At 42.7% G+C, this 24771-nt stretch overlaps 1 protein-coding gene across 1 annotated transcript in view; it reads right to left on the reverse strand.

The window, feature by feature from the left end:
- LSAMP (limbic system associated membrane protein) overlaps positions 1–24771 on the reverse strand; it is a 986356-nt gene that overhangs the window by 604237 nt on the left and 357348 nt on the right. The gene's annotated exons all lie outside the window — the stretch shown is intronic.

Below are 24771 nucleotides of genomic sequence, written 5' to 3' on the forward strand. Positions count from 1 at the left end.
GCCCCAGAGCATCCCAGATACCCCATGAGATGCTCTCTGAAGTGCTGAGCCCAGAGGATTCTTGGGTGGGATCAACATGAGGAGCTGCCCATTAGAAAGACAGCTGTGGTTTGTTTCCAGTTGCTACTCAAGTGCCGTCCATTTCCTTGGATTCAGTTCTTGGAGTAGCAGTGAGTGCCATACAAAGGTGGCTTACAAGAACCTAAATAAGTTGAGACCTCTTTCTTACTGCTTCTAATTCGTGTGCCCTAGACAGATGTGCATCTAGCTAAGAACACATGCAGCCATTTCAAATCTCTTCTTCTAGTCAGTGCAGCAATCCAAGTCTTTGAGTCCAGGAAAAAAAAAAAAAAAAGGAGGAGGAAGAAAAAAACAGCAGGCAAGAAAATAAAGATGGTAGTCCACATTTAGCTTTAATTAACTACTGGATGCTTTGAAAGACAGTAATATACACCACCAACAGGCCTATGCAAGCATCCAGAAATCCCTAATTGCAGCATGTTGCCTGACTGCTGCTTCTCTTACTTTCCTGACATACTGGCTCCTCTCTTTGGCCACATTCTGCCAAGCACTTTACACAAAATCAGTGTTCTCCTTTTCTAGTACTGAAGGTTCCTGCTGCAAAGTGCAGGACAGCTATAATGCTTATGGTTGACAAGAGTAGAAAGATGTTGAAGTCCCATTATCTCAATTTGCATTTATCTGTTTCCATGCAGAGACTGGTAAAGAGGTGTTAGCTTCCATACTGAAGGATGGCATGGGAGAAAGAGCACAGGAACAAACTCTCTGGGGCAGATTCATTACCCCTATAAACTGGCATAGCCTGACTGATGCCTCTTGGAGATAATGGGAGCTTTGATGGCCAGCAACAGCTTTGAATCTGACCTACCAGAACACAAGATGACTTGTCTGGCTTGAGGGAAGAAAATGACTCTGTCTCAGAAGACAGGTTACAACCTAGCTCTTTCAGGAAAACCCTTTAGACTACAATGGAGAAAACCTCAACAGGGCTCCACAAAAACTTAACAGGCTATCACACAATGGCTTACTAAAAATACAGAACTGGAAAAGGAAGAGATTCTTCTAGGATGGCTCGAATTCTCTATTAAATACTAAGCAAGATTCCATAAAAGCTCTCTAAATGTTAGCAATTTCCATTAGGGAAATCTTTAATGATGGAAGGCCATTACCAGCCGAAGGCCTAGCAATGAGTTCTTGGCTCCCATTTCAAATCCTGGTGGACAATGTCTGTATGTACAGCTGAGCAACTAACTCATGCCAGATAAGACAGCCAACAAATTCAGCTTCTTTCCATGACCAGAGGGCGGTTGCTTTGAATTTGGTTTTGTTTATTTTTGTTTCCCAATTATGTTTGTTAAATTGTTTGCACTTTCTTTCACAAATGGCTTCAACACACACTCTATATTCCAAATTCAAATGGTACTGCTTAATTGCAATTGGTTAGATAAGTAATATTCTCGCTGCTTGTGCACTGAACTGCGTCTGGAGTGCTATGATATGCTTGCAGTGTGTAAATTAGTTAAGGGGAGTACAGGAAATAAATCTGAATGTCCCCAAAATCTTCAAATAAGAACAAGAGAGAAAATATGTTTATATGTGGGTTTTCCAGGAGGAAAAATGAGATAAAGGCAAAATCAGGACTACCTTCTCATCCTGACATCACATTTTAAAATGTGCTTCTATGCCGTCTTCTTAGTACTTTGGTTTTGTTAGTCTAAATGCTAACTGTTTGAAATTCATGACAAATACCTTCCAGCCAATTCCCTATTCTGTTTCCAAAGACCATAATATCTGATATTCTCAACAGTCTGGAAGGGGAGAACTCTTGGAAGGGGTGGATACCTTTCAGATGAAATATTTTTTGATTAACTTTTTCCATTTCAAACACATTGTGAACTTTTTTGTCAAAAGCTCCTTAAATAGTTTTGGTTTTGAAAAAAACCCAAACAAATCAAGACAAATAAAAAACCACTGTCACGTAACTGTAAAAATAATTTGCAAAAAATTTAAATAGTTTTCATTGTCACTTTTACCAAGAGTCACTCACATGTTTTAGTCAGGTAAGAATATGTACCAGTTTGTGTTCCATTTTAAAAGCTGAAATATTTTGAGTCATTTAGAAGTTGAGATGATAAAGAAATGCAGTGTTTCAGAATCTCGGAAATGAAACATCTCTACAATGTCAAAAGAAAACCTTCCCATATGCCTAAATATTTCTCTCATAAAAAAATATAGGGATTTCATCTTTTTTTCCATCTGCTTTTCGGGGAGGAAAAAAAAAAATAAAGTTTTAAGTCTTAACACTTCCAAGTCTGATAAAACTCTGTTTTGACAAACTCCTGAAAACAGGCCTATAAATGTAGTTCAGACATTCCCTCCTGTTGTGGCAATTACTGACAAGACTACTTCAAAGAATCTGTCTCACAGAAACATGTGTATAATCTGCTCCATCAAAGCAACTCCTCCTTAAGGTGCCACTGCACTGCTTTGTCTGAGCATCCAACAGAATGGGGGAGTCACACCTGAGCAGTGTGATCTCCAAATAATTGTCCTAAGGTTATTTAGAGACACAACAGCTTCACATCGGGAAGAGCGACAGCATAACCACGACCATTTTGCCTCAAGGAAGTGGGATCTTTATAGAAAAGTGGACTGGAGGTGCACACAGGGAAAAGAGAAAAGTAGAGAAAAGAGGACAGTGAGCACAGCACAGAAAGCAGTGAGTTTGTGCAGGCATGATAAGCTGAAAAATTATTTGCAGCTTCATCTTCCCCAGAAATCCTACATTGAACCCCAAGATGGTGAGACCCCACCTTTCCTGTTTATTACTATGCTTAGTTTGAGTTCTTAAACTTTTTTGATCTCTTTGACCAAGCTCCATCCCAAGGACTAAGGAATTAAAAAGCCCTTTCTAGGCTCTCCAGAAAATACACCACACAGCTGGAGGTCTTTTGAGGCATCTGACATCCAGCCCTTGCTTCTCCTCCTGTGGGAGTGAGGAAGTTGCATTTATCCTTCTCTTCCCCATGCTCCCACTCCTGCTCTCTGTGGCTCAGGCTTGTGCATGACATTGCAGGGATGGCAAAAGAAAAGAGCTGCCAGCCTTCTCTGCTGCCCCCCGAGCTCTGCTTTGAGCACAGTAGCACACATGGCCAGCTGCCACACACAGCCCAGAGCAGGGCACTGCTGCCAGGTCCAACCTTGCACTGAATCCACGTGTTTGGTCTAAGGGAAGTCTAACTCCAGCACAGAGCTCTGCAAGGCCTGCAAAGCACAATGGAAGGACACAGTGATTTAACTCCCAGAGCCTTCCGGCTGCTGCAGCAACCAACATGCAAACAAGGTGATTTAAACAGAGGCTGGGTATCTCTGCATTGCGGCCATCGCTGCGAGAAACATCAGTACAAGCAATCCCAAAGCTTTTCAGGGGTCACATTTGTCTCAGCACTCTGTGCTCCATGGTCACAGAAGGAACTACACTGGCAGGAAGTTTAAAAGGAGAACATGACTGTCAGGAGAACCTAAAAACTAAATGGACAGTGGAGACCTAGCTGTCCTCCATCACCAAGTGGAGATAGGTCAACAGCAATAGAGTGGTACAACAGGCCTTATTATTTTTCTTCTACACGAGAGAAAAGAGAATGTCATCTCCTAAACTGTCAAGACAGTATTTTTGACCAGTATGACCTTTGCAAGGAAAACCCCAGAAAAGCCATGAGCTGGTCTGTGGGAGTGACAGGACATAAAACCATGGAAACCCACAGGAGTGACACTTCAAAAATGATAACAGTCTCTTCCTCCAGCCTCAGAGACTAACAGTAACCTTGCAGGTGACCCAAGCCTATGTGACAAAGCCCAAGACCACCCTGTGGTGGGCAGTGTTGGTCCCCTCACCTTATACTCTTTGATAGGTGGTGCACTCTGACAAGAGCCTCAGCTGTCAGAAAACAAACTGCAAGCGACAGATTGAACACACTACCATGCAAAAGCCTGTCTCAGGAGGGACAATTAAAAACACACACAGAAAAATAAATGGCTTTTCCTTTTCAACAAGTAACAAGACAGGAGCGGGTGCCTATATGCTAGAATGGCCAGAAAATCAGCAATTAACAAGCGTTCCGCTCTAGCCTGTCTGCGATTTCCTCCCTGTAACTGTGGCTAAATGTTTAAATACATCACTCCCCCTTTCTGTGTGCTTGCTGTGGCTCTGGCTCACCTCAGCCCTTCTGGCTTTCCATATCATGCAGTCTTCCCTTTCTCACATGTTTATCTGAAGCCTCCTCTAAGACAAACACAGAGAGAGTGGCACAGTGACCACCCAGCTGCCTTCAGGAGCATGCACATCAGATGAACTAAGTGCCCCAAATGCACACAAGCCAAAATGCACTTAGCCCTGTGTGCCACAGAGGTGTTTTATAAGCCATCTAGTCAGCAGCATCCTCAAGAAAGACGCATTACCGTATCTAGCCAACAATAACATAATCCAGAGAATTCAAATGGGATTCTTCCCTAGGAAACTAAGTGCTAACCACATTACTGTGCAGATGCTCATTAACAAGCCTGTATCAGACAAAAGCTGCAAAGGTATTTTTCTGAGGCATAGGCTTAAATAAAGGCTTTTCACTCATGTTGGCACTCAGAGTTAAAAAGATCGAAAACCAGAATTTCTTATTAAATTCATACAACAATTCAAACATGAAGGATTAAAGTAAGATCTATGCAAACAAGCAAAGGGAGTAAAACACTCCAGTAGAGTCAGTGGAACATCTGTGACCTACTGGACTTCCTGGACACTTCAAACCCCAAGTTGCACAAAATCAGCTGAGAAAAAGGTGCTGCCACTGCATGCTGATGTTCCTTTCATGATTGGATGGTTTTCATTGTTCATTCTGTAGAAACTGATGATCAAACTTGGAAAAAATAAACCCAAACCATCAAAATAGAGTAAAATTCTATTACAGAGAAGTGACACTGAACATCCTTTAAATTATATATAGGGAGGCCTCATAATTAATGAATGACTGAGCTTCAATCTAAAAATGAAAGCATGACATAAAGAATCCACTAGGTAAACACAACCCTGCAAGAAGAAAATCCTTCACAAATACTTGCTAGCATAATCCTTCTTGGCCAACTATAGGAAAGCAAGGCTAGGGCCCAACTTTGACAGCTGAATGGACTAATTATATTACAACTCCATCGTGGAAACCCCCTCATCTCAAGTTTTGCAAACAAATGGCAGACATGCAATGAGCTTCAGCAACAACAGCTGCAGAACAGAACTGGCCTCATCTCCCTTGCCAATAGATCTACAGAAAACAGCAGTCAGTCCTGATGCCAGTTCAGCCAACCGAGAGAATACAAGCACCACCACATAGCGCCAGAGGACCAAAATTGAATCCATATGAAAACATGACCTATTTCTATACCTTCCTATCTATTCATTTTATGTAGCTGCTCATCACTGAGATATCCTTTTCATGTAAGATCAACAGCAATAACAAAGTTCTGAGCTGGCCCTGCTAGGAAATTAAACAGCACCTGGAAACATTCCCCACTGCTGGAGCCACCAGCATTGCTGAACTGCTAGAGGGGCTCCTGACACAGTTTTGGCCTGTGTCAACCAACACTATGCCAAACAGATTTCTGTTCTGTCTATGGGTTAGGACTCCCAACAGACCCATTCTCAACAGACAAATCAGACACAGTCAATCTGCTTGGGAGAGTAAGAGATTTTAACAGTCTCAGCATGGGCTATTCCATCCTAGTTGGCCTCAGTACCAGGGTACAGGCCAGAGCACATTTAGTTGTTATTATATATGTAGGTACAAAAGTGCTGGCATCTGTCCTTTCCTGAGTTCAGGACTCCTGCTGAGGCTGGTTACTTTCCTTGGAAACTAGATATTTCTTTAAACTAAGATATCCTTGAAAACTGTGTATGGTACCTGAAGGTCTTGCTACAATGGTGTAAGAACAATGGGTATGAAGAAATTAATGTCTTAGATTTTTTGATGGGTGGCTTCATATTCAATAGCAAGAAATTCAGGCTAGAATTTTCTTTACTGCTGTTCTCATTCAAATATGTAACTTAGGGGTTTATCCTCTCCAGGGGTCCTTCTTCAGGGAAGTTATCATCAATCCCAGGAGAGATCTGGACCAGCACACAGGTGTTTCCTTCCTCCAGATTCTGAGTCTAGCAGTGGTGCTGTGAGCTTAGCAGCAGCTCAGAATATTGTTGTGATTGTCCCTAAGCATAAAGCACTGATAAAATATAGCAGTGAGAATAAAAGATAGTAGCATCAGTAAGGAACTTTTCCCATTTCACCAAGAAGTGCCTCATGTTCTGTCAGGGCAGATGAGAGAGAGCTGAAAGCGCTAAAAGTACCCCAGCTAATTAAACTTTGTGGAAGATGGTTTTACATTTCTTTTTACACTTAATAAGAGGAGGAGGTATTGAAAAAATCCTGTGACCTTGTTATCCATGTCATCTGTGAAGATCTTCACAACTGGAGGCAACTAAACTAAAATGGCTCCAAAAACCTACTTTTAGGCAACTGAATCACTGCCCTGATTCAGCAGTCTGGAGAGCAATTTTGCCACCCAAATGCAGATGTCGAATCTATCTTGGCAGTTGACTCAACTGAACACATAGGCAGAAAAGCAGGTTATGAGAGCACAGATACTTGGATAACATATAGATATCTGCATTCAGTGGTTTACACTCTGAAGCTGAACTCCAATCTTGATTTTAGGCAAACAGAACAAACATGTTTTGAGAGGTCAGAGACACATTTAAAAGCATGGGTATGAGATCTAGTACATTCCCCACTTCCTCCAAAAAAAGCCAGCTTCTTTAAGGGCAGTTCTGCAAATTAATAATTTTCATTTCAAAGCAAGCTGAAAGATGAAATTTTTTAAGTTCCTCTCCCCCGCAGGCTGCTCATATGTGGCCTCACTGCTTTGAATGGTACAAGAATTTACCCCTGTGGAAGTAAGTGGTGCTGTGCCAGCTGGCTGCAGGGCATGCAAACCTTCCCTGGGCTGTTCCACTCAGGAGCACCATTGCAGCCACACACTCCTTTTGGAGAACTGCAGTTAGCACTGTGACATGAGAATACACAGTAAACTCTGGCCAAACCCAAGATCAATGAGAATAAACTCATATTCAAAACTTGAAGGGGGGAAATGTAACATTTTCCAAAGGGAAAATAAATCCTATTCCACTGTTTAAAACAGAAGCAGGCTGAGAAATACTTTTGGTCACTTATACAGAAAAGTTAAAAGATCTAAAAGAAAAAAAAATGGTGGAGGGAGGGGAGTTAGACACTACTTAACAGTTGGGAAAATAGAGATTATAATGCCAGAAGGAAAAGTGAACTTTTTTGCCAACCTCTTCAATAACACAGTTTATAGGACTACCCTAAATTAATTCATGCTTGGATAGAACATATGTTCTGAAGAAACAGCTAGTATTGATTGTAAAATTGCCAGTGATAGGGAATCCACCACATTCCCATGGTAAATTGTTCCAATGTTTAATTACTTTCACTGTTGAAAAAACAACTTGTGCCTCATTTCTAGTGTGAAATTGCCTGGCTTCAGGTTCCAGCCACTAGGTCTTTTTATACGTTGTTTGCTAGCTTGAAGTGCCCTCTTATTAAAGTTTGCTCCTCTAAGTAGGTATTTACAAACTGCAGCTCCTCAGGCTTCCCACTGATAAACTAAAGAGGCTCTTCTCCAGGAACCTCAGCCTGTGGAGCATGGCCCCTCACATTCCCATCACTTGCATGTCTGGTTCCTGAGACTCTTCAGTTTAGCAGCAATGTTCTTTAACTGGGGACACCAATCACAGGAGCTGAGCACCTCCCAAGTTCAGACATCAAATATTACTTCCTAGATCACACCTGAGATGCCCCAGTTAACTCTTAAAAGCCTCCAAGTTATGTCTTCCACCAAAATTTTGAACAAGGATTTACTTTCAGCTAACTAGTACCATACTTTTTTTCAAAATTTCTGTTGTTTCTCAGAAAGTGATCCTTTAGGTTAAGAACATGGCTAACTACTAATATCTTTTTGCATGCCTTTATAAGAGTGCTTCATAATTGACCAGATTAAAACACACTCAGCTTTTCTAAGCCAAGTTTAACAAGGAATCTGTCATTGTCTTGCATCTGTGACCTTGTCCTTTTTCATGGTTTGTCTGCAGAATTTTATCATTAGTGTCACCAATAAACTTTCCTCTTGGTGGTTTTACATCTTATTCCCCAGTATCGATAAAAAATAAATATGGCAAGGAGCAAGAAGCAGTGTGAACAGCATTCCAATATTACATATTTGTGGTGATAATTCCCTGTTTGTGTCTGTATTTTCAGAGTGCCATTTAACCAGTTCTTAATCTAATACGCAGAGACTTATATTATTCTTGATCAAGATCCTATGAGGTACAACAACAAATGCTTTCAAAAGTCTAACCACATCTGCACTACTACCTTTAGCAACAAATTTTATAATCTCATCAAAAAGATATCAGATTTGTTTGACAGGATTTATTTCCCATAAATCCATTTTGATTGGCATTAATTATATTTCCCCTCTTTAATTTTTTATTAATCTAATCCCATATCAGTTTTTCTATTATTTCAGCTCAAAACAGTACCAGAATGACAGGACTGTTATTATCTTTGGTTGTCCCATACACACCTTTAAATATGAAATCGTATTTAAACACAAGCCTTTTTTCCAGACTTCTGGCACTTCAAAACAAAAGTCAGGCTGTGTTGAATGCACCCAGATTATGTCTGAAACTTTTGTAGACATATTACCTGCATTTTCCAGCTGGCCTTAAGAATGTCTGTATTGATTCAGGAGCCATCTGTTTTGGCATCCTGCCTCCAGGATGCCATGGATGACACGGAGGAAAGAGTAAGAAGCCTGTACCCAAGGGTCTTTGCCCAACCTGCTCTCCCAGCCTGCAGTAATTTGTGGCTCTGGGAGCTCTTCTGGCAGGCACTGCACCTGCATCCTTCTGTGTACAGCCTCAGGGTTTGTCCTTCTGTGAGTCAGTCAAATTACTTGCTGAAAGTGTTTTTATTTCTAATCGCCTCACCTTTCTGTGGCAGTAAATTCCCTGCAATAACTACAGATTGCATATCTCCTTATTTTAAACCTGCTACCTGAAAATACCCTTTGATGACCTGCTCTTGCACTGTAAGTAGCAGGTAACCACTGCTCTGTGATCACTTTCGCCATTCCAGTGGCGGTTTTGCAGACCTAGGCCTTCTCCCAAGAGCCAAAGGCAGCTCACTGTCTACTCCCAGGGAAGTCTCTCCATGCCTATTGGTGCCAGTGCCTCTTGCCTTGGACACCTCTCCTCATCTCTTTTAGATAAGCACCAATAGTGCTTGTAAGTTGTAGACCAGGTCACAGTGACAGACACACATAGTCCTTTGTGCCTGGTTGTCCTGTTTCCCAATTAATCATTAGGTCTTCATCTTTTCTACTGCTTTGCAGTGCTCATCTGGCATCTCAACAGAGGTAGATATGTTTTTTCTTAATTTGCTATTTTGGAAACAGCTCTTTACCTTCCTGAGCTATTCCTGCACTGCATTGTTTAGCCGATTGTCACTACATCTGGAACTGCCACAACTGCCAACCCAAATTATAGTCATTGTGCTTAAGAAATTACTCAAGACTTCAAACCCATTACCAGTCTCTTCCCTGGGCAAACCATACCTGTCTCTAATACACCCTCAAGATGAGCTGTGTTTATTCATTTCAGTCAACACTGGTTAAACTTGCCATCACAACAAAAGCAAGAGCTGAATTGGAGCTGTGCACAACTCCTCCACCATTTGGAATAGGTGTGTCTATGGGTGTTCCCTCTGGTTTTGGTGCAGCAGAACATCCTAAGGGATTTGCACAGCCAGGACAATGGAGGCAACAGCCATTCCAGTAAGAAAATTTAAACCAGACTGCACCTTTTTACTGGAACAGATGTTTTCAGCTGCACTCGCAAACACTTCTGCCTATACAGCACCTGCTGGGGCTTGCATTACTACCTGGGGCCTTAACGCCTGGATGAGTGCAGAACTACCCATGTGCACAAATGATCCGTGTGTGGTTTTGTCCCTCTGGAGCTGTGGCACTGTTGTTCTGTTTGCCTGGGCCTGTAACACAACAGAAGGAGTGACCACCACACTAACTTAACTGAGCTGATTTTGATGCTAAACATCAAGACAGAGGCCAGCAGCTGAGGAAGGTGAATGCAGGATGAGAGGTAGATCTTAGCTGATCCTTTGGCTGCTCCCATCCATCACATTTGCTCCTACTAGAAAGGATATGAGCAGATCTTTGTTCACAAACTGCTCTTTTTAAAATCTCTGGCAATTAAAGTGCATCAGGCAGTGGATGTGCCATAATGGAGAGAGAAGAACCTTCTGTTTTTCTCTCTGTCTTAATTGCCTGTGAATTTATAGGCTTTGGTAATGTTGGTGAAAAACTTCCTGGCACTGTATGAATGCTTTTGCCTTCCTTCTCTCAATGACTGGCTTGTTCTCTCTATTCTGTTTCCTTCCTCTGTGAAGGCATTTTGCTGTCTGTGACCAGACAACTGCCCTCCCTTGCTGCACAACCTCCCACTGCCACCTGGAATGCCATTCTGCAGATGGTCAAAGGAAACAAGTCCTATTAGCTTTACATTTCCTTGCAGAAAACTATCTCTGAGGAAAGGGAAAGGATCTAGCTTTACTCCCTGAGGGAGCATCTTTGCCTTGGGGGCAAACAGTACATCCCAAGGCAAAGGGAGTCCCACTAAACAACAAGGCACCACTCAAAGTAATCGCCACTTACAGCTGTTGCTGCCTCCAGCAGATTTCCCCAAGGGTCTTCATTTAGCTGCAGTTCATTGGGAGGGTCAGGCAGGGATGGCTGCCCAACTGGTGCAATGCCTCCTTGTTGGCCAGTCCTGCAGTGCAATTAGACTCAGCCCCAACAGAGGCTGGAGAAAAGAAGACCTGGGCTTGGTGCAAGACAATACCAAGCTACATAAACTCTGGGCTGGGTCTGGGGAAGCCACTGGCAAAAATCCCACAAACTCAAATACCACTAGGACTTGCCTCTTGGCCTTAGCCCCTTATACATCAGGCTCCTAAGCACATTTGTTTGCAGTAAAGTCAGAGGAACCCTTTTGTCCTGCTCAATAGGAAGCTTTGGCATTCAAAAGAGCGGCCAAAGACTTGTACCAACTGATCCCTTAAATCCTTCCTGAAAAACAAAAGTAACAGCAGCATTTCAATACTGTAGCAGTGACATAAGCTCCAAAGAGGTACTTCCCTGGACAGAATTCAATTGCAGTCTTAACTCTGGTTTTAATTACCCTGACCTAACTCGTCCATAGCACAACAGGCCAGCACACTCAGCCAGCAACTTGCTGCTCAAGGCACTTAGCATAGAGACAACTTGCTCCCTTTTTTAGTGATTTTTGTAGCAATTTAAACCATATCGAATATATATACTTCGCATCCCATGACACATCACTCACCCCTAATGGCATCTATACTTCCTATCATGAAAACAGTTTCAAAGGCATCAGGAAGTTTTTAGAAAGTTTTCCTGAAACTAGTCAGGAAATTATCAATAAAGCATTACTTTAATCTCTCTTATTTGAAAGTTATTAAAGAGCGGTATCTGAATGAATTAAATACAGAGCACAGGAAAATAAGGGAACAATTATAAACAGAAAAATCTTCTTTTTCTACTAACCTTTTTTATTTTGTTAGGCAAGATGCATTTTCTCTGGCACATAAAATCTTCAGAAGTCTTAATTTTAAAATGGAAATTGTTTTTGTCAACATGTCACTAAGAGCACATATCATTGAAAAGCTATTGAAACTTCTATTTTTAAAGTAAAAATCTCAATCAGTTTTAGGTGTAGAAATCCTCCAAGGTAAGTATTTCTTTCAGTGCAGCAAATAAGCATGTTTAGCAACCAAAAAAGGCTGTCTCCTAATCTGCTGTTTCCGAAAAGAGAAGCCTCGGCTCAGTGCTGCTTACTTTCTCAGCCTATGACCATACAACATGGATTTGTTTGCAAAAGGCAGCTTAGGGAAGATAACTTTATTCCCTTGCAGTGAAGGCTTGAGTGAGATGTAGCACCTTAGCTGTAAACAGAATCTACCACAATTTGACTATTCACAGCCATCCCATCATTTGTAACCACTGCATCTCAGGAACCAGTTCTATCACATACATCCTATATACCACAGCTGTTTGTAGCCTCCCGAGTCCAAAGTGAAAAAATACATGAAATAAAATGCACCCCCTTTTCAAAAAACCATGACAGACTTCCATCGTTATGTTCCCTCATTACCATGCTGCCCTACTCCCTGAAATGAGCAGTTCTAGATGGGTCTGCCATATTTCTATTCCTTGTCAGACGTAGCATGTTGGAGGGCCGTCTGTCCTGGGGGGAGTTAAAAGCACTGTCTAGGATGCTTGGAAGATTTCTAGGGATTACAAACAATAGTGAATAGAATGTTATTACTGCTCTTTTATTTTTTTTTTCTTTTAACGTTATATGTACTCTATTATAGGCATGCTACATTCAGCTGACAGATACTGGAGAAGTTCCCTGTATGAAATTCCTAGGAGAAAGCCACAGGTATAACAATTATGGGGTTTATAATTTAATAATAAGAAAATTTTTTGATTTTTTGAGGTTTTTAAGGTTCTCTAAATTCTGCAGTCCCTAAAAGAAGTCATTGTTTTGTCTCTGGTTCCCTGGAACTAAAAAAATACGTATGCTGACAAGAAAACTGAAGCTTTTCTATTCCCTCCCCTCCCAACTCCTAGCTATCAAACTTAAACAAGGGATCATAAGTATTCTGAACTCATTTCTCTCCAACAGCTCTCCATAATCTAAGTGATCATTGCATAACTGAATACTAACTGTGTTTTCTAAATAGTTGGGAACAAAAAGTGAAAAAGATAGGTTTGATGATGTGCAGTCAAATTTTGTACTAATTAAAAAATAGGTTTACTTCAATCCATCACCATTTCTCAAAAGAACCTGAATTCAATTTCATATAGCCAAACTGTGTGAAACAGTTTGGCTATATGAAACACGGCTTTTCCAACCGTGACAGCCACCACTTTGAGTCTCATGGAAATCAACTGAGGTACCAGTCTCAGTAGTGTTGTGGCTGAACCAGCAACACAGGAGTCTGCACACATAATTGTTCATTTAAGAAAAAGTATCTCATCAAGAGAGGGCTCTGAATCACAGTGAGACCAGATTAATTTAGCAACATTACACCGAAAACAACAACAGCACAGGGCTGCACCAGACTTCCTTCACAGGCTACCCAAAGAGGTAATGAGAGAGCAGACTTTGACTGGAATACCAGCCTGGGGCCATGAACATCACAACTCTTTTCTGGAGGATGTGCTTCCAGCAATGAATGAACCGCCACCATAATTTTTATGTTAAAGCCCAAAATGGCTCCAAAGTCCCTAACACTGATCTGTCTCAAATGCCTCTGGAATGATGGACCCCTACAAGAAATCAGAGTTGGTTTTATTTTTTAATCAAAACAAGCAGAATTGGCATTTTGAGACAATGTAAAACCCTCTCCCTCCAAAATAGTTTTATTTGATGCCATCCCTTTAAAAGCTGCCGAGGAACACAGTGACCAAAATGACCCCGGAGACTCACACTGAGGACAAAAACACTTTGTAAAGTTTTTAAATGAGTTTCTGCACTGATGTCAGGAGAATGGGTCATTTTCCAGATTTAGAGATTGACTTCTCACTTTTGCCCCCTACATAACAAAGACCCAATGACACCCTCACCCAAGCCTGCTACTCCAGCCCCAGCAGGGCTACATCCTCTCAGCCTCCACCCCATGTAGGAACCCAAACACACACAATATCTCCCAAACCCCTTCAAAATATGAAAGAGGCACAGAGGTCTGATTTCATAACCATAACTGACTTTCTTTGTAACACATGCCTTGAAGTCTCAAGGTACTTTTCTTTTTTTGGGAGAGGAGAAACAGGCATAGAGGTATGGAAGCCAAGATTAGAGGTGACCTCTGACAGCTGTGACTCACCCAACATCCCTGAAAAAAACTACAGGAAAGCTAATGATGTAAACAAGTTTCCAAGTGTTGGATTGCCCTGTTTCACTCATGAGGGCATGCTTTTGGAAGCTGAGCTGGAGAAAAACAACTGTCTTTTTTCTTTCTCAAGAATTATATGAGTAAGGTAGTAAACAACTACTTCTGCCAGATCAGCTCACCTACACTCTTCCTAAAGCAGGCTTTCAGAAGCAGCTCTTCATGAGAAGCCCCCACACATCTGTGCAACCTCTCTAAAAGAGCAATTTCAATGCTTGTAAATCGCTGCAGGCTCCATGGCAGGAGTAATACAGCAAATTATTCACTATTTTGGGAGAGGCTCCCAAGAGGAAGCAAAATTTGTGTTGGACCAAAAATAAACTACAGCTTTAAATAAAACCCTTATCTGCCAAGTCAAACATCAACCCCAGTACCAAAAGGGCAGTGTAACCGTGTGCAGAAGAGGTGAACCTCGCTGTTGGCTCTGCAAGCAGTGCTCTGCCTTAAACTGCCCCCTCGGGGGTAATAACAGGCATTACACGAGGCACAAGAAGGGCAATGCCAATTCAGTGTAAGAGGTATGCCTGGAGTTGCTCATCCCTCATCTCATAGCCCAGTAAATTTCCTCAGAAATCAGCAGGATTTTGTGGCCCAGTGGTGTCTGTCTAACAAACCGATGAGCTAACTCTGCCACGTCCCGCTCTCCAGCTCCCCAAATTTAGTCCAACAATTTTCTACATTTCTGATGTGTGACCATCTGTTTCCAACATTGTGCTAGACCTCATGGAGGCCATCCTAGAGATATGATTTTCAAAACCCAGTTTCTTTCCTCTCTAAACAAGCAATTAAAAGTTTTTAAAGTATTTGTGACCCCTGAAAAAATGGCAAGAGGCTTATCTGGGTTACTTCCCACTCAGAACTATCTTAAGTTACATCTTACACACTCTAATACATCAATTTGAAAATCTGTCTACGTACCACAAAGCAAATGACACGGCTTTTCCAGAGTCCGTCTCACTGACTAGAAAATTTCACACCCCACCCATTGACCAGCCTTACTTCAGCCTCTCCATATAGGCATGAATACTAAAATAGAAGTAATCTGTAAAGAACACATTACTCAAAACCCCTTATATTGCAAATAAATATGCTCTATTCAAAACTTCTGAGTCTTGAATTGACAGGTCAGCTCATGCCTGTGTCTTTATTCTCCATCAACACCACCAACAGCACACATGTACCCTTAAAAATGCAAGAGGTGTTATGAAATGAAAAGTAAATGCTGAGTGGGGAATGAGATGTGCTTTCTGAGAGAACAAACTTCCCTGCTTGCCTGTGCAGCTTTGAGGTCCACAGAATTATTTCATTTTCAAAAGGAACAAAAAATTATCTTTTCTCCAGAAACCGTGAAGTTAAGTAAAACACCAAATGTTATGAGTATTACAAATAATTCAGCAGTTGGTGAAAGTGGATAGAGCACGACTGACACAGATGGAAGATTTAGTGGCCAAACTCTAACAAGTCTCTGCTGAGTATGTGTGCACTGAGGTTATTCAGAGGCTTGCAATTTGGCCACATATAGGTAGATATGAACTGAGGTGGCAAAAGGTAAATCCCTGACACTGAGGTTACTTTACCTGCCAAATTCCAATCTCTCCTCCAAACCGCATAAATGAATTTTCATTCAAAACAGAAACGTGAACTTTTTGTTTTTAATGAGCAAGACAACATATGTTTTCCTAATCTCTGGACTTTTTAGCTGAAATTTTCTCAAATATTCAGCCCTTGGCTAATACTCACTCAAACCAAACAGATGCAGTTTGGCAAACTGATAAGCAATGTAAAATTACTCTGGGTAATGAAAAATGTTAGGCGGTTTAGTGATAAGCAACTGTATCAGCTTTGCATAGGACGTGCTTCTCTCCAGCTGTCTCTCTTCAGACCAAATTCAAACACACACAGACAGGTACAGATCATCTGTAATTTTCTTTTTTCCCACTCATTTGCAGCAGATGGGAACACGACTTACTGTGTGTGTTGACTGTGTATGTACAGCATGCACTGTTATTTTGCAGTAAAGTCAGACAGAAAGCCAAAGCATTTCTTCTTGCTGCTGCTGCTGTCCCTGCTTTGTAAGCTGCATTTTTGCAGAGGAATGGAAGGTAGTGGGAAAGGTGCAGAATAGAGGATTGCATGGGCTGGGCAGTGCAGTCTCCTGGCCTACTTTGGCTGCTTCTATTTTAGGTTCTTGGCCATGGGAATTTCACTTGCTCCTCTGGCAGACTGGCAGCAGAATCCCAGGCTCGCTCACCTCGTTCTGACAGTGACTGCTGATGCTGTGACCCGCCCCCCAGGATGCTGTCTGTGAGGGGGTGGTGCAGCAGGGAAAAGAAGAATTAAGGTAGACAGAGGTTATAATTTAGAAATGAGGGATACTGAGGCCAGTCTTCCTGAGGAGGACTGTGATAAGGTCCTATTAGAAAGTAGCTTTGCCCTAGACCTACCAGGGACAGGAGTTAGAAGCTGGGAGACCTGACTCCCCTTTCCTACTCAGTCAGTGTGCTGTGTGACAAGTCATAACTTCACTGCTCTCAGATAAATCTGGGAATGGGAGCAACCCCCAAAATGGGGATGCATGCATACATGTGCAAGAGGGGAACAAATCTATTGAATATCTGTAAGTGTGCTCATTTCTTCAGAAGGGGATCTTCCAAAACAGAGAAATGCTAACAATATATTCTATCTGCTTTACCCATTGCCCTGTAGAAAGTATAGGATCAAACATTTTCCACATTTCATACCCTTCAATTCACAGAGCACATCCATTCACTACAATCCCTCTGCTGGTCCCCACATACCAATCTCAGTCCCTGATTACCCCTCTGCAATCCTCAGACTCAATGATTTACTCTCCTATACTGATCCAGGTCCCTGCCTTCTGTGCATGCCCAGCATCACACTCTTACTTGTCACCTCTCCCCAGCACTCACCATGTGCTGCAGTCTCTTTCCTTGCACACTGTTCTGCCCTTCCCCCTCGGTCCCAGATGCACACTCATACAAAGCCCCTTCTGCCTATTAAGCACTTCCATTCCACAAAACCTCACAATTAAAACTAATCCTTATCCTGCAAATAAGCTGAAAACCGAAGCAGTGCCTTAGAAAGCCTTCTATTTAATGAGCATCTTCGCTGTGGCTGTCACCATTCCCCATCTTCTCTCTGCTTTTCTCCAAATGAAACAAAGATCAGCCCCCCTGCAGCTCCTTACTGTAAACATTAATTCAGGAGGTCACTTACATATTAATGCTGACCCTGTTTCTGTCACCTTTGCTGATACAGAGCAGTCCCATTAGCAGCAAGTGCTTTAAAAGAAGCTGATTCTTAATGTGGGTATGGGTGGTGAAAGCTGACCTCCATCATTTCTCCTCCCTTCCTCTCCTACTCTCTGAATGTGACCAGTGCTCATGAGTACCAAATTACTGCATGATGTGTGTGCCCAGGACACATTTCTGTTTGTTTTCTCCCCTGTGCAAATGCATGCCTGTGGCCAAGGGAAGCACTGTGCCCACACAAATAAGAGCAGCCTCACGATGCAGCAAATGCCTGACACCTGCTTTTCTCACAAAGCACTCAGGTACCAGAATCATGGAAAACAAAGCAAAACGCCAGGCAGAGCCAGGCAAGAGCACTTGGTTGGCACTTACAACAGCCATGTACAGACACACATTTCCAATCCCAGAGGCACAAAAATCCACCCTTCTCCTTGCCCCATGCCTTGTCCTATGCATTTTCTCAGTGCTAGACTGCATTTGCCTGTTAAAATGCTGCTGAGGCTGACAAGCGGCCAGCAGCAGCCCTGTCCTTTTCCCTGCAGTGTCCCAGGGAGACACCTGAGCTCTGACCACAAAACTGCAGCAGACATTTCCTGAAGATGAGTCTGAAATGTCAACAGCCTTCGGTACCTAACACATCCCAGGGAAATTAATGGGAGTTCAGGACAGAAGGGAAAACTGCAAGCAGCAGGCTTGAAAAAACAACACCTGGGAAAATCCATAGTGGATGCACTTTACCTGCCAGGAGTGAACCTAACCTCCTGCACCATCATCTTTAAAAATCTGGCAGCTGGAAAAGCAAAGCCTTTTCCCTCTGAGGAATAGCACAGGAAAAGCTCACTTTAATATTAGCTACCCCACCACTCTGAACTCACTTTCAGAGATTCTTTCTCAGATTTTAGTTGGGTTTATAGTAGAAAATGAAAATTAAACATAGAGTAGTCAAGATTCTTGCCCATTTCCCCTCCAAGCAAATCAGTTCACCCTCCAATTCCTCTGACACCACACCAAAGGAACTAATTCTTCACACACTATTACAAATCCCTGGTTAGTCACTGGCTCTTGTCCTGCAGCCCCCACATATCTTGGGGCTTCCATACCAACTTTGTCCCTGCCCCTCAATTTTATCCCATTATTTGTCCTAAGGACCTCACAGAGCTCTGTCAACCTGTTACGGTAGTCCCTTCAGCTTTTCCTCAATTAAGACAACCAGTCATGCCTAATTGTTCCTAGTTCTGTGATGGTTTAGTGATGTGAATAAATGTCCCCTCAGGACAACATTGCAGACACTCAAATCATTCACTTGTGATCTAAATATAAAGGGCATCTAGGTCCTCTGATATGAAAGGCTGCTACATACAAGAGAGAATTATATTTATCTGGAAAAAAGGCACACGATTCACTTTAGTAACACATTTGTAACGACAATGTGCCAAAAGCTCAGTGTTTTTAACAGGGCCATGCATGTCCCTGTGTATCCCACACTCCCCACGAGCCAGATGGATGCAGTTCAAACTGTGAATCCACTCAGAAAATTGAACAGTATCAACTAGATCCCAGTCCCTTAGTATTAGTCATTCAGAAACATTTTCACAGATTTACCTGGGATTTGGTCCTGGTCCCCACGTCCTCTTCCTCAGCATGCCAGGTGACCTGCCTGGGCAGAGCCTCTCCATCAGCAGAGGGGCAGCCCCACTGTTCCTTTGAATTTGTCCCAAAATCTGCCCCATTTCTCACATGCTGATAGCAACCTGACCCCACAGGAAGCAATCCAAGCTATAGCCACTGTAGCAGCAAGGACTGCTTTCCCAAAACAGGCTGGTGGGAGCATGCCAGAGTGGAAGCACTCATGACCCGAGCCCCATTTGGGGCAGCAGCACCAAGCTGGTTTTTCCAGGCCACATGTTCTGCTTGGCTGCTGAGCTCTGCAGGCACTCATGGCCCCACACTCCCCACCCATAATATCCCCTTCTCCTTTTCTCTTTTTCCTTCACTTCCCAGTCACAGCAAAGACATTTGGGGAGCTTTACCATTGTTCTCTGCTAAACCAGTGTCTCTAAAGGACAAAACAGCCTGTTTCTCCAGACTATCCCCATAGACTTGTACCCTCTGTTGATTTCTGGCAACAGAGGTACTAACTCCATTCTTCCACCCTTGATCCTGCTACACTACTGTACAATATTTATCAAAAATAAATAAATCAGTTTTTCACCGTGCAAACTTGTGTATGTGAACCTGCAGAGAAGTAGAGTGTGATGTTTTTTTCTCTCTTCTCCCATCTTCCCTACCACCCAGTAGCTAGCAGGCATGATTGGCTTTCTGAGGTTAAAAGTAGTAATGAGACAACTTTGGCTTTCATACCCTGTGATCAATATTTACTGGAGCAATTGAGAGTTCAGAAACTGCAGCGCTGGCATGATAGAGAAGCTGGAGAGCTGAAAACAGCATTTAAAGTCTTCAGAGGGACATGACAACCAGCTAATGATTACTTAGGGACTATCAGATTTCCTTCTTCATTTATTTTGCCAAGTAGTATAGTAGTTAAAACACAGAATAATAAGATTGGCCTCTACCTAGTCTGGGGAAGCAAGTGTTTCCAACAAGCGTTTCTGCCTTTTTTTTTTTTTTTTCCTAGACAGATTTGGAGGGAGAGAATTGCTTGTTAAGGTGAATAAGAGCATATCTCCCTATTCCCCAAGGTCCTTTGCTGATGTTTCATCCTGGGCAATGCACTTTGCCCTGAAGGGCTTCTGCAAGTGAACACTGTCACATATTCTCCTGATAAAAGGGTCTTACTGCCAGTAAGTTGTCTCCTTTCTCAAGTGAGTTCGTCAGCTAGCAAGCTTCTGGTGATGTCCTACAAATAGGGTAAACCTTGGATTCTTTTGGACTCAGCCTCAGTTTGCAAGCCACAGCATCTCTGCTGCACTCCATGGCCTCTCCAGAGCACTGTGAGGGGCCTCCAGGCAAAGATGTTTCCTCTAGTGCAATCCAGACTTCAGCAGATAAAAATTCCAAACAGCAATGACAACAACACACCAAGGCAGGACAATTTCTCAACAAATAACCCCATTTGTTATCTATTTTCAGATAACAATGAATTCTCATGCTATTCCTGAAAACAGAGGGACAGATTTTGGGGTGTAAATAACAAAACAGAAATATAGCTGAAGTCAGTAGTTGAGGAGAAAGCAGAGGGGCAGAAGAAGCAGAGGGTTTGCGTGGTTCTGCTCAGAAAATGTTCATAGGTCCTTATGGCATATCATGATTGCTTGCATCAGAGTACAGGATTAAGACTTGACATTTGTGGGATAACCTCAAATTTCCCATGGCAGTTTAGCTCTTAGAAAACAAACCAAATGCGTTAAGGATCTCAGCAAGGTCCTTTGACTTACACATCATCTGCTTCCTCCTACATAAATTACACTGCTATTAGTACTGCTCAATGAAGAGCATGAAACAAATTGAGCCTCTAGCCACTTCTAATAGGCAAGGGTAGTTAAGCCATATCTAAGCTGCATGGATGTCTTTTGTGACAAAAATTAAATTCTTGGAACTCATCTGGAAGCCCAGGCATTGCACTGATCACATTTTTACTCTCCCATCTGTCGACCTCCAGCTGAGACCAACCATTCCTGCAGGCAGTGGGGGAATCCCAGGAAAGAAGCCAGGCATAGAAAAATGTTGTGAGGGTATTTAGAAGGGAGAAAGTCAAGAATCTTTAGAGGCTAATCAACTTAGTACAAAAATCAATGAAACCCTCTCTCTTCTTTCCATAACCACAGTGGCCTGTGGAACAGAAAAAGACCAGAAATATCTACAGTGTCCATTCCTGCCAGCTGAGTTCACAATGGAGCACAGTTAACAACAACATACTGGCTTGGGAGGGGAAATAGGGAATAAAAAAACCAGGTGTTTGTCACCCAGAGTATACCTTTTTTAGAACAGTGCTCTAAAAAGAAAAGTACTTCAACTAGGATGATCCAAGAAAGATGCTGCCAAACAAGAAAGAACTGAGAGCTGCTGGTGGGAAAGATACGGTAGTGAGAATGAAAAACAATTGGAGCGGAAGAAGAGACAGAGGCACGAAAAGCTCTTGCAGTAATCCCCCTCTTCTCCCCTGTGTTCTCTCTCTGATCAAATCCCAGCACAGTGGCAGAGAAAAAAAAAAAAAGAAAGATCTGCAGATATAGAAAAGAGCACACAGGCACTGGCTTCTCCAGTATCTGAAGAAACTCCGGCTGCACATAATCCCCCTGCAGCTACAACGCCCCTCAACACACACACACAGTCACACCACATCCTCCCCTTGCTGCAGAAATGCCACCAAAGTGTGTGACTGCAGTGCCCTTTCCCCATTGTGAGCTGCAGCTGCCCTAGGCTGGGCAGCCCTGTCCCCACCCCACATCCCCTCCTGCCTGCCACCCGCACTGCGTTTTCCATTTCATTACGCTGTTATTCTGATCCTTTCCATGTATCCATCTCCTTTACCTAATTTCCTGTTCTCTCCACACAGGCTTTCTCTGCTCCTCACAGGATCTGGTGTGTGTGTGTGTGTCAGGTACCATTGTGACTTCAGAAGACTGTATGGAATGGAGAAGTAACAAAGGTAAGATCACTGTCTTGCAGGGATTAATGACTGGAATGATATGGAAAACCAGCACTGATCAGGTTTGCTGTCAGGCATGGGGCTTAGGACATGGGTTGCATGAGTTCCACCTTCTTCAGTGATTCTGAATCAATTGATTTTTGCCTCAGTTTCCCCATTTGCAGAAAGAAGAGATTAATAGTAGCTACACTAATGATAGAAAAGGAGATGGAAAAATTGGAGTGCAGACATCCACAGAAATAGACAAAAAGAGGGCTAGTGGGAATTAGAAAGAACTCAGAGGATGACTGAAGAAAAATAGGTAGAAAGACAGGAGGAAGGCAAGATGTCTGGATTAACTGAAGTGACGATGAAGACATGATGGAAATCAGCCACAACAATTCTTGCCAGTTTTGTGCTGCAGCTCTGGCTGGTTCAGTCTCAACATGCAAGCTCATTCCCCCGCCCTTTTAAATCCTGATTAACACCCATCCATGCAAAGCACCCAGTAGTGCCTCGTGATCTTCCCAGATGGAGGGGGATGCTGACCCAACAAATTCACAATCAAAGAACCTCTGAAAGCACATATCTAACCTAAACTCCAACACAGCAACTTCTCATAGTTTGTGTCCTGAGCTCTCCAGCAAGGTCACTGGCTGTGTCCTTGAAGCTCCACTCCCTGCATCCCACTGGCAAAGTGTGCTCTCCTGTGCAAAAGCTGCCAGCAAGAGTCAGTGAGCAGAGGTGGCTGTGGGCTCCCAAGGGGCAAATGGTAATGCCAGGCTGAAGATAGTAGAAGGGGGAACTTATATCCAAGTCAATTAGGATTAATGCAATGTGGGAAAGTATTAGTTCTGGAGCTGTAAGTTTCTCCATTAAAGATTGAAGGCAGATTGGAAAAGGGGGGGGAGGAAAGCGAAGACAAGCTAGTAAAGACTTTTCTTGGCTCTGCAGCCCTTTTCTCCCTTTCTCTGTTTTTTTGGGAAGTGATGAGGTGTGGATCTAAGACATTACACTCCGGAGATTGCCAGTGGCTCCCAACACCATTAAGGCAGCAGTTTTTTTGCTCTCCTTTCCATCTCCTTTGCTGAATGCTGTTATGCACTGTTGGTGGCTTGGCCTGCTATCAATGGAAAACTGAAGACATTCTCCAAAATGAAACATCATGGCATCAAACGTTTACTTTCGACTTCTTTGGCCTGAGGACAGCTCACTTTTAGTGGTGTGGATGACAAGAATAACAGAGAGGTGAAGTGCCAGGTAACTCCCAGATAAAGGCAAGCAAAAATGTAGGAGGGCTAGGTAAACTGGATACATTAAGCACGCAGTGGGGATCTGCTCTCAGCTGCGCCCCCACCACACTATAACCAGCTTCCAGGCTCTCCAAAAGTAGCACAGGTAAAGGAACTGGAGGCCACAACCACACCATCAGCTTCTCTTCAAAGTAATGCCATTCAAATGGTAGACTGACCAAAGCATTCCTAAATCCGAGAAGCTGAAGGTCTCTGCTGTTCCTTTCATTGCTGACCCCTAAGTGTGCAGAAGCAGATCAATCTTCCCTCTTTGGCTGCCTGCTCATACACCTGTACTAAGAGGTTCCAAAATCCATTGTGGCTTCCTGAGGCAATGTCCCAGCTAGGTCAGTACATAATGGGGCTGCAGCACTGCAGGCCAGTATGAAATAGGCACAACGGAGTGCTCAGCCTGCAGTAAAGAAGGACCTGTCAATATTATTTGCCTGTAAAGTGCCACACATGCTAGAGGTGCTTTATAAATAAGTCAATAAACAAACAGCATCAAATTATAAAGAAGAATGAGTGATGAAGCCTCTTTCTTCTTTCTAAAGAAATAAATAAAGGTCAGAAAAAGAAATTATACATTGTTCAAAACTCAAAATGAAACTGTGTTTTGACAACCTGCTGATGCAAAGGGAGTTTCAAAGCAACCCACTCCCTCTGAATAACAGTGGATAGCAAAGCACACTGAGGATGCTGGCAAATTCATTATTTTAAGTATCCAGTTATATTTACAGCAGCTATGCTAATTACTAAATCACCCAATTATGAACACATGCATCTAATATGGCAGCAGACCCCTTCTCACTCCAACTTTGAACTGCTGCAGCTGGCAATTCCCTCAGACCCTTTCCACACAGTGTTTAAATTCAGGCATGATAGGTAGCCCTACAGAAAGAAGGACTATCTAAAACAAGATAGATATATGTACCACTGAACTGAGGCTTCAAAGAGAAAAAAAGAAAAAAAAATTCCAGAGCTCTGCATGGCATTGTCAACGCTAGGAAGCACAGCATGCCACTGTGCAGCCCTGTCTTCTGAAATAAGGGCCAGGTCCCCAAGCAAAACCAGGGATGTCACAGCCTTTAAATCTTTAACTAACATTGTTACTTCAACTGCACATTGAAGAAGACAAGGCAGAGAATGGAAAGATGTATCAGGGTTCGAAAATTCCCTGGATTTTTTTGTTATTATTGCAACTGAAAAGGAATTGTTGTGGTTTTAAATACATTATTTCCCTGCAGTGTTTGCAACTCTAATAGAGCTCACCTTACTGCTCACATAGAAACTACAGGTGTGCCTGAACATAAACAAAACAAGAAAAGGATGGAAAGCTGAGTAGCAGCAGGGGAAAAAAAAATGGGGATAAGGAGCGTGCACACACAACAGCCAGGGACTCTTGACATTTTGCAGCACTCAGC

This window comes from Ammospiza nelsoni, chromosome 2 (genome assembly GCF_027579445.1).
Source record: "Ammospiza nelsoni isolate bAmmNel1 chromosome 2, bAmmNel1.pri, whole genome shotgun sequence".
In the NCBI taxonomy this organism is placed as follows: Eukaryota; Metazoa; Chordata; class Aves; order Passeriformes; family Passerellidae; genus Ammospiza; species Ammospiza nelsoni.